The 11537-nt window shown below is 40.3% G+C and overlaps 1 long non-coding RNA gene across 1 annotated transcript; it reads right to left on the minus strand.

The window, feature by feature from the left end:
* Positions 1 to 304: 304 nt before the first annotated feature.
* On the minus strand, positions 305 to 8796 carry LOC108716191. Its single transcript, XR_001935637.2, has 3 exons — positions 8669 to 8796; positions 2295 to 2382; positions 305 to 1781 (listed from the first exon to the last, which is right to left on the minus strand). It is a non-coding gene; the product is annotated as an uncharacterized LOC108716191 (long non-coding RNA).
* Between the last annotated feature and the right edge of the window lie 2741 nt (positions 8797 to 11537).

Raw genomic sequence — 11537 nt, forward strand, 5'->3', positions numbered from 1 at the left:
CTGACAGCTTGTGACATGATGATGATTTGAGTCAATGATCTGATTCTTTTTCATCAGGGAGATGAAATATCCTCTGGAACAGGATAACATTTTTGCTACATAAAAATTGTTCCCTAAGGACACATGGTACTGAGATTTGAACCAAATCGATGTCATCAGTAAGACATTGATCCAGTCCCAATTTTGCCATGGCATTTCCTGCTCTTTACCAGGTGGTGTAAATTGGAATACACTCTCTATAATGCTTAGACTGGATCATTATCTCCTTGATGACAAGAGGGGGGGGGGGGTTCTGATGTCTCTGCTTATATAATCTAATGTTCTGGATATGATCTTATACTGAACTGCCCCTCTTTTCTGCAGACTTGATTGCCTCCTGTTGCTGCAAATGTAGCGCTGGACCAACACGATAACCCTATGGGCTGTCTGGGATAGTTTCACCATATCTGGCGACAGTTATGGGGCAACCGTGTTGTACACTTTGAGTGTTCAATTCTTTTGTAACTGACCACAATTATTATTTTGGGTTACCACAAAGGAATGATGGTTAGTGGATAAGGGTGAATATAAATGACAGGATTGACAAAATCAGTGTTCTGTATGCAGTATAGGGGCATCTTTATCAGATTGTAGAAATAAACAAAAACCTCCCTCAATAATTACCCTTTGATAAATATGTCCCTAACAATCATATACATGTGAACAGAAAGCTGGGAAGTTCTCCACTAGTAAACTGTATTGAACTCTATTTATATTTTTTAGAAATATGCCCAGTTTGGGATTTATGTAATTAAAGGCACTAAGTTTGCCCTGGAGCAATAACCCACAGCAACCAATCAGCAGGTAGAATTTACTGGTCACTTGTTTAAAAGCAAACATCTTATTGGTTGTTATTGTTTACTGCTCCTGGGCAAATTTAGTATTTTTTATTACATATGGTGGATTGTGTTTAATCTCTATGACTGGGCCGGCGGGACGCCAGGAAAAAACCCGGTGGGCCCTGACGGCCCAAACCCACTCCACACAGTCTGACCTCCACCCCCTCCTCACGCTTGACCTGCCCACTCCCCTGATTGCCCTGCCCACTCCACCCACTTGAATCACCTGCTCACTCACAGGAGAGTGGGAGAGGGCAGGGGGGGAGTTGCTATGACTGGGGAGGGAGATTTGCTATGACTAGAGAGGAGGCCCTTGGGAGGGTGCGGGGGCCCTGGCAGCTCCAGTGGGCCCTGACCCCCCCCAGTCCAACAAGGATCCTGTTAACAAGGAATATATCTGATTGTAACTTTATTGTAACTGCCTCTCTTTTTTTTATACCTACAGCATAACATTAGCTATATACATACAGATATATGACTGCTTAATCTGCTCTAATTAGAACACCGGTAAGATGCACACATGCACCAGTGCCATCTTCGCTCATTCATCGTCCATGGATCTGAAAAAAATGGTATAGGTATTTTTAAAACATGAAGAGGACAAAATGTGTATGCACCGCATCTGATTTTTGGTTTTAGATTATACTCTACAGGAGGACAGATTGTTATAAATCTTTGCCTTGACTCTTTCTCTAGGTCAGATGAAAAGGTAGGAAAGGAAATTGGAAATTAGGATAGGTATACAGTCCAATGCTCCTACCACATCCCTCATTTAGAAAATAGAACTATCCATTTCCCATGCATTTAAGGTGGATTGAAAGGCAATGTGAACGCAGGTCAAAGAGCTTTCTCATGTGCACATGCCCCTTAACAACTTGTTTTTCCAGAAAGAGCCAATGGAATCTGAAAAAAAAAAAATATATATATATATATATACACACAACATTTTCTAAACAAATTTATAACCACTAGGCACCGAATAATGTCAACTCTGAATGGGTCCCTCCCCTATATTTTCTTCTTTGCCCCACCCCCAAAGTGCTCTTTCTATGATCTTGACCTGTCCAAGCTTTGCCCCTCCATGGTGCTGGAATTGTCCTCATAGTAATCTGCCAATGATAGCCACTAAGGTTTTCAATTGCTCTGTTTTAATTCCCAAGCAATCTAATAAAGAAAGGGCAAACTAGACCAGTGCCAAAAGGTGGTCTCTTGGGTGCTGCTGCAAAGAGTGGTGGGTCTATTGTTCTTGCTCTAAATTACATCTGCTTTCCTGTTATTAATGTTGATGACATACTGCAGCCACAAACTTGCATATATATATAAACCAGATCTTATAGCCTGGATGGCCAAGTAGCAGTGTTACCCAAAGTAGTAGATCTGAGATGAAGTGGGGAGAAGCTGCAGCATCTTACTTACCTGCATCGTCCAATATCCCAGCCATCTCATGAGAAAATAAGGTGCAAAGACCATTTGCAATTCAACTGGTTCACACATCATGTTCCCCCTGAAATGACAATTACACCTTGAGGATCAGACAGAATGGTCACATACTGTTCCTTACATGGCTGGCATAACTTGTGCACAAGTGCAATTCACTACCATTAATACGTTTCTGGAAATATCATGCAATGTAGAGAAAAAACATAATCTATCGATAATGGGCAAATTTGCACCTAACCCATTACAACCAGTGATTCACTCAGTTTAGTCACCTGTAAGTTAACAAAACAAGACTTGCCATGTATTACTGCCCAGGTGCATTTTTGCAACATAGATATTTAAAAGTCAAAGTTGAAACAGCTATATTTAAACATTCAAAGGAAATCAATAAAAGATTCAATGGCCTAAAACATATGTATATCATTAATAATTAAACCTACATTATTAACTGTACTACCAATATGCAATATATAACAAAAAAATCATCCTTACACTTCAGTTAAGAGATATACTGTGTTTAGTAACTGGTATGTGGTTTGCCTGGATAGTAGTCCAAGGAGGAATAGCACTCTGGCCTGTATGACTATTGTAATGGTCTAATATATTATTTAAACCTGCTTATTCGATAGGTTCTTACTATTTGTTCAAGAACCATTGCACCATCCTCCATATTTTGATGTGCTCCATGGAGTATAAAATGGTCTAACGCTGCATAGCCAGACTGAGGGAAATTCAGTTACTCAGTACATTATTTATTAAGGTTGGAGATGTTTTATACACAAAATTCATATTTTCGGTTAAAAAAACGCTAATAATTAGAATTTTTAAAAACAAAACACGAATATTCAAGATTTATTATACCCCACCCCTGGAAATAGCTTGAATCCAAAAATGCACCATCTAAACCTGTCAAGGTCATGTAGGAGTCAATGGCAGAGGTCCCTTGAGCTATTTGATGTGGATGTTCAAGGTTTTTTCAGAGGGTTTTGCCTGAAAACTTAAATGATTTGAGTAATTTGAGTTTTTTTCTGCCAAAAAAATGATCATTCGAGTTTTCGGGTTGCAGGACTCGAAGTCGCAGAATCAGATTTTTCACATTCAAGTTTTTTCTAAAGTAGGATACAATTCCAGATTTGAGTTTATTCAAAGTAAAAAAAAAAAAAACTCTAACACTCGACCATTGATAAATTACTCCCTTAGTATAAGGTGTGTAATAATGTCAATAAAATCAGTAATAGAATTTCATAGTGAACATGAATATGAATGCCTATATTGAAAACAGTTATTTAATACCTAAATACTGCACCAAGAAACATTGTTTTAAAACAATCTTGCCTTTGCTCTCCAGAAAAATGGACAAAATCTTATGCACCCATATACCCATAAGTTTGTTGTATATTGTGGAGCAACGTCCTTCTTCTGTTACTAAGGGACTATGAGATCAAACCTGGTGAACTGTTTCTGAACTCTGTGTGTGAATCACAGGCCCCACAGTGACTTTCATGAAGGGGATTTTATCCATGCTGGAAAGGACAGCGCTTCTGCTACTAGGATAGAACGAATTAGTGCAGTGCTTATCGAACAACTATGGAGAAATGAAGAAAATAGAGTCTGAAATATTATATTCCTAGTCAGCTGATCCAAATATCATCATATTTAACTTTTATTTAATATGGTGCACCTGTAGGTTTTGGTGGCTCTACCATAGAAGTTTAAACTTAAACAAACACATTTATTAAATGTAAAAATAATTGTCAGGAATTAACACACATTCTGAGTCTTATGGAAGATAAATGGTGCACATGTAGAATAGCTTACAGAATGCCATATTTCCTATAACATGACTGTCAAGGGCATATATATATATTTGCAGAAATTGCTTAAAAATATTTTAAGGTGCAGATTTATCAAGGGTGGAATTTCGAGGTGATGGGAATTTTTTTAAACTCCCATCAACTTGAAATTCGAATAAAAAAAAGACCAACCGAAATTCATTAAAAAAAATCGAAATTTTTTAACTTTGAGTGAATAGGCTGTATTCGGTCGTTCAAATTGAATTCGGATCGTATTTGATCGAATCCGATTTGAAGTGTTTTAAAAAAAAAAACTTAGATTTTTCTAATGATTTTACCAAATGACTCTAAGGGGCAGATTTATCAAGGGTCTAATTTCGACGGTTAAAAAACCCTCGAATTCGACCCTCGAAGTAAAATCCTTCAAATTCGAATATCGAATTGTAAAGATTTTAGCGCAAAAGCTTCGATCGAACGATCCAATAAAAATCGTTAGATCGAACGATAAAATTTTAAGCGATCGATCGAAGGATTTTTATTCGATCAAAAAAAACTTAGAAAAGTGCTGGGGAAGGACCCCATAGGCTAACATTGGACTTCGGTAGGTTTAAAGTGGCGAAGTATGAAGTCAAAGTTTTTTTTAAAGAGACAGTACTTCGATTATCGAATGGTCAAACGATTTTTACTTTGAAATGTTCAAATCATTCTATTCGATCGAATTTGACCAATTCAATGGTCAAAGTACCCAAAAAATTACTTCGAAATTCGAATTTTTTTTCATTTGAATTATTCACTCGAGCTTAGTAAATCTGCACCTAAGAGGTCCCCCATAGGCTAAAAATTTCCAAATAAACCGCACTTACTCTGTGTATTACTTTCTGGGTTGGGTGCATGTCATAGGGCTTATCCACCACAGCTCCTCAAAATTGCACATAAATCTTGTCAGCACTCCAAAATGTATTTTCCTTTAAGATGTCTTTAATGGTCACATGTCAGGGCAGCAAGTACAGAGATGCAACGTTTCGACTCTTTATCAAGCATGATAAAGCCCCATAGGCTGAAACAGCAATTCGGCAGGTTTTAGATGGCGACTAAAATGAAAATCGCCTCGGGGAAGGGACGTGCTATGTTTTCTGCAGTCGCCTGAAGTTTCCTCGTGCGGCAACTTCGGAACATTTTCATTTTAGCCGGCAGAGGGCAGGGGGAAGGCAGTTTGGGAAGATTGTCGCCCCGAAGAAGAGGAGATTTGTTGCTGGGGCGACTAATCTCCCCGAATCTGCTTGTGTGGCCAGACCCTAAGAGAGTGCAGAAGACAGTGAATAGGTTAATGATGTTCTAGCAGTAGCTTCCTCCTGCATCGGTGTATTGGGCTGTCAGCATTTGTGCCGTGGAAGTAATGGAAATTGAGTTGCTGTATGAAAGCATGTATGAAAGCATGAAAGGTAATAAATTTGTCTGTCAGTATTTTCCATCCGGGTGACAGATTTAGTTTGTTCAGTAGGATTGGCTGAGCCCTGCTATTATTCCAAAACAATTCATCTGCTCCTTATTGTGAGGCTGTCATTTAACAAATATACCAGGGTCACCTCGCTGGCAGACACATAGGTGTTAGGGGGCTGGAGATGTGGATTTATGAATTCGAATCTTTTGCCCATTTTTGTCACAATATATCATACAGAAGGCTTGCCAATAATCTGCATGTTCTTTCCTCTGTAATCACAAGAGACACGATCAGGAAAACACATTTGAAGAGCAATTAGATTGTGGTTTACAGTCTTAATTATAGGTACTGTAAGTACAAAAAGAAACTGAAAATAGCCAATGGCGTTGCTTGTTTTTTTTGCAGGAGTTGCCAACTACACAGAAGCCAATGGGTATTTACAGTGTAGGACTGGCTCACCGGGATACCAGGAAAACTCCCGGTGGGCCCAGGTGTCAGGGGGCCCTTGAGCTGCTAAAAATTTGGCCTATTTCATGGCTATTTCCTATTTCTTTGAGAACAAAGAGGTTAAATAAATGGAATAATAGATTATAGTATGTAAAGAGACTAGGAGAATAGAGGTTGAGTGAGGAGAAGAATAATAATAGTACTGAGAGTGGGCCCCTGGTCTATGGTTCTTTGGTGGGCCCCTGGTCTAAGGTTTTAGGGTGGGCCCCTGGTGTCCCAGAAACATAGGCCATTTAGAATAAATAGAGAGCTGTCTGTTCCATTGCACAAAAGAAAGGATTGTAAAAACACAAGCAATCTGAGGTTAGATGCTAGGCTTTTCCTGCAAATATCTGAAAGTTATTAACAGGAAAAATATTATACTTGCTGTATGCAAATCCCTTATTTAAAACCAGTTTTATCTATCTATCTATCTATCTATCTATCTATCTATCCACAGAGCCATTATATACCAACTGTGACTGGGCACCTTTCTAGCAACTACTCATTCCCAAACCAGGGATATTAATATGAAGCCGGTCATCCCTTTTCTCTCCTGGGAATGCGTTTGTCTAGATTGTGTGGGATTTGCTCACATCCATCTGCAAGGGTGTGATGATGGGCACTGATGTTGGGGATAAGGCCTTTATTGCAGTCAGTTTTCCAATTCATCCCATAGGTGTATAGTTGGGTTAAAGGACATGTAAACCCCACTCAAAAAAAATAAGCACTGAACAGCCTCTTTGAAATCTTTAAACATCCACCACTCCAGTTGCTCAATTCTTTTTATCTCAGATTGCTAAACATGCCCTCCAGTCTAGCACCAATGGGGAGATTGCATTGCTAGTTCCCAATAGAAACTCTACTCTAGCTTGTCGTATATACATGGTAGGTCAAAACTGTGCCAGTAAAGTTCTTTCACTCCCATTTCAGTAAACTCATAAGGACCTTGCTTCATGCATGAGAGCATCATTGTGTTGAAACAAGAAAGATCTTTCCTCAGATTATTGCCACAAAGCAGAAATCACAAGAAAGCCATTGTATATTGTAGCCCAACACCATTATTCCTCCTCCACCAAAAATTACCGTTGGCATTATGCTTTATAGCAGATAGTATTCTGCCAAAGCAAAGCTATTCCATTGCATCTTCAGATAGCGAAGTGCCAACTGTGACTCCAAAGTATGCATCTCCACTCCTCCAAGCAGTCCAGTGCTAGTGACCTTTACACCACTCCATCTCATGTTTGGCATTACACTGATTGCCCATGTAAATACTACACATCGTACTCCTACTACTTACTACTTGACTTACCTATAGAAAAGGGAAAATGTTATCATACTTACCTTGATTTTCCTTTCCTGGAGACTCCACGTCATGCTTACCGGGATAGCCCCGCCCCAGTGCTCCCATCAGAAGGACCCTCCCCAAAGCTTTAAAAGTCCAATCCCACCCCAATCTGTTGTCTAGTGATAAGCCTACCAAAAAAAAGGGATGGGAAACTATGACATGGAGTTGTCCAGGAAAGGAAAATCATGATATTATAAAATACTTACCATGCTACATTAATGCACATGGGCAGTATGGTTGGATGCATTTTAATTAGAATTGACCGCTACTCTCAGACCACTGTATACACACCCTGGCTACCTGTAATGACCTCTGTATTACACAGGTGTATAATAGCTATACCAAACACTGACCTTCAGGGTAATTACCTGATTACCTACAGCTGGTGTCTGCACCGACGGCATTGCACTTGCACTGCTCACAGAAAATATAGACTGCCATTGCACTTGCATTGTTCTCAGACTGTTCTTTGTGAGCAAGTGCAATGTTGGTGTGTATGTTCTGTGAGCAGTGCAAATGCAATGCTGGTCTATAGATTCTGTGAGCAGTGCATGTGCAATGTCGGTCGGTATGTTCTCTGAGCAATGCAAGTGCAATGCCAGTCTGTACATTCTGTGAGCAGTGCAAGTGCAATGCTGGTCTGTATGTTCTGTGAGCAGTGCAAATGCAATGCCAGTCTGTGCAGACAGCAGATGTAGGTAATTAGGTAATCACTCTGGAGGTCAGCGTTCAAGTGCAGGTAATATCTGGCCAATCCATTCTAAGAGTTAAGAATCAGGATGGCGCTCAGAGCTTAAGCATACTTGTAACCACCAGCAGATTAAAGGCTCCAGGTTTCTTTTTTATCTGTAATTACCTCAACCTTGGTAAAGACTTGTGAAACATAAAAAAAATTATACCCCAGTATAGGGGAAAAAGTAAGGAGGCCATAAAGCTCAGGCTACTTACTAAACATACTTTATCACAGAGATGTCTGCTAACCCCACTCCACCAGGGCAACCCTGGCACCCAAACAGATGTGAGTTCCCCTTACCCCAATGGCTGGGCCAGATGTAACCTCTGAACAATAGATTACCCTTAACTAACTCTCACCTCCCTCTCCCATCCGTAAAAATTATAAGGGGCCATACACAATGCTGCTGCCCGACGCTTTTCAGGTGAGCCAGTAAGGCACACGGATGGGGGGCACAGCACTTGCTACGGGACAAGCTATAAGCAGGCCAGGAGGGCACATGGATCAAGGACAAACCCGTGATATTAGCCATAGTACCACTGTGCCTACCTGATCCAGATGATGAAACACTGAAGACTCCAACCATGATGCAATGTGCTTAGGGGGATAAAAGATCTTAAAGACCAAAACCCCAGTCCCTAGGATGCTTTCTGGCAATCCCTAAAAAAATAAACTGAAGAAGAAGGACAAAAAGACACCGACTTGAGGGTGGGGTTGAGTTTTTAAAGCCTTGGGGAGGGTCTTTCTGATGGGAGCACTGGGGCAGGGTTGTCCTGGTAAATATGACATGGAGTTGGCCAGGGAAAGTATGACAGTGAGTACAGTCATTTTAGTCTGGATACTTTGGCTGTTTATTGGATAAAACTGTGCATATGTATGAGTCAATGTATTTACAGAGAAATATGCACAGTTGCCAAGTGTTTCCCCCTAATATGGGTCATGCTGGGGTGTACATGGGAAGGGTTGAAATTGATGAATGACTGTGTAACTATGGTTTCCAATTGTGGCTGTTACAAATTAGCAAAGATATAAGATGTCTGGCTACAGACCATATTTTTGAAAGTTCTTAATGAGCAGCAAGGGCACTTACTCGGAATACATCTTATTTTTTACTTTAACTTAATTCATGAAGTGGAATCTGGAAATTCAGATTTATACAGCCGACAACATCACAAAATAATTCCAGAGCCACTTTGCTGCACTGGCAATAATGGACACGATTATTATGATTCTATAGAAAATCTGAAACATCGCTTTGCATTTGTCCTAAGACTATATTGAGATAAATGTATATACATAAGAACCCGATTTTGCATTTCCCCAGAACTGAATCCCACACAGGCAAAACATCTAACATGAACAGGTGATAGAAAGCTAATGTGACTATTCCCCCTCTCTCTCTAACAGGTAATAACTCACAATACACCAATGCATTAAATACTCTCTTACTATAGTCAGGGTAAGTTCCTACTGATTCAACAAGTACTCCAGCACACCAAGGGTTAATCAGCATACAGACAGACTAGCGTTTCCATTCAGCATGCAGAGGGTTAAGGCTCACAGGTATACACTTTCAGGCTAGGGTCCTTTAGAGCACCAAAGACACACTTATTAAGTTATGTCTTTAACCTTTTAAATGCCACAGATCGTAGAATCTACGTTCTGTGGCAAAGGTACTTGAAATGCCACAGAACGTAGATTCTACGTTCTGCAGCATTTCCTGTTTCAGGAGCGGAGGAGCGGCTGTTAGAGCCGCTCGCTCCGTTCCTGCTCGATCCCCTGCCCCTAGGCAACGAGCAGAGCAGGGGATCGAGTGGCCCCTGGGGCGCGATCGCCCAGGGGCCCAAAAACAGCAGCAGGCACGTGTTACTTACGTGTCCTGCTGCTGCAGCCTGCACCGGATCGTCGATCTCCGCCCCCACAGCACACAGACAGGAACCACGAGGCAGATGTCTTCCAGGGGCTCTTCCTGATCGCCTGCAACAGTCTCCAGCGATTTTTTCAGGTTAGTGCAACAATTACACACACAAACACACCAACACACACTTATTACAGTAATACACACTTAGATTCACACTTACACACACTTACACATACATTTTTGGGGATTGGGGGGGTCACTTACACTCACTGCACTTACACACACGTGCACACGCACACACGCGCACATAACATGTAATTTACCATTTGTACACACGCACACGCACATACATGGCATTGTGGCCTTTTTTTTTTTTTCTTATCGCATCGTTTCTTTTTTTGGCTGAAAAAAATGTTTTATTGCCATTACGCATAGCGTATTCGCTAACCGTACTGTGCAATACCTTTTGTATGTTATTTCGGTGATTATATTGCAATTTTGGGTATTTTGGTGCATTTTTAGCCATTTTATTGAATTTTTAGCCATTTTATTGCATTTTCAGCTCTGCATATATTGTGTTCACTTGTTTCTAGCCGTATAACCTGTTTGGCCCATCTAAAATATTCAAACTGTGATTCTGACAGCCGATAACACTAGTCTGGAAAAAAAACATTGATTTTTGTGGTTTTATTGGATTTTTTTGCATTTCACCCTTTACTGCCTTATTTTGTTTTGCCTTGTAAATTTTATCTACTATATATCCATTTGGGGGTCTCTGTGCGCCACATAGTTTGGTATATCTATGCATTTTGGGCATCAAAGTGTTCAGTAGACCTCTGGCGTTCATATTTAGGATGTTTTATGCTGATACGTTACAAAATGTGGGGCATATAATGGGGTAAAATTCAAGCTTTCTGACAATTTTCAGAAATTTGATAAAAACCGTTATGTTCAGCATTGCTTTGCAGTTTGGCAGTTTGCAGTAGAAACACTTATTTACCCATATTGGATTCGTCAGAATGTGTACTTTCTGAAAATATATGGTTTTCTGGGGTCTCTGTACTGTTAGGGGGGTCTAATGTCGCATAATACACACACCAGGTGCTTATATTGCAGCAGCCAGCGCGTCAGCTGTGAAAATGTATATACACTATTGTCATTTGGGGGTCTCTGTGCGCCACATAGTTTGGTATATCTATGCATATTGGGCATCAAAGTGTTCAGTAGACCCCTGGCGTTCATATTTAGGATGTTTTATGCTGATAAGTTACGAAATGTGGGGCATATAATGGGGTAAAATTCAAGCTTTGTGACGATTTTCAGAAATTTGATAAAAACGGTTACGTTCAGCATTGATTTGCAGTCTGGCAGTTTGCAGTAGAAACACTTATTTACCCATATTGGATTCGTCAGAATGTGTACTTTCTGAAAATATATGGTTTTCTGGGGTCTCTGTACTTTTAGGGGGGTCTAATGTCGCATAATACACACACCAGGTGCTCATATTGCAGCAGCCAGCGCGTCAGCCGTGAAAATGTATATACACTATTGTCATTT

Source organism: Xenopus laevis, chromosome 1L (assembly GCF_017654675.1).
Source record: "Xenopus laevis strain J_2021 chromosome 1L, Xenopus_laevis_v10.1, whole genome shotgun sequence".
Taxonomy (NCBI): Eukaryota; Metazoa; Chordata; class Amphibia; order Anura; family Pipidae; genus Xenopus; species Xenopus laevis.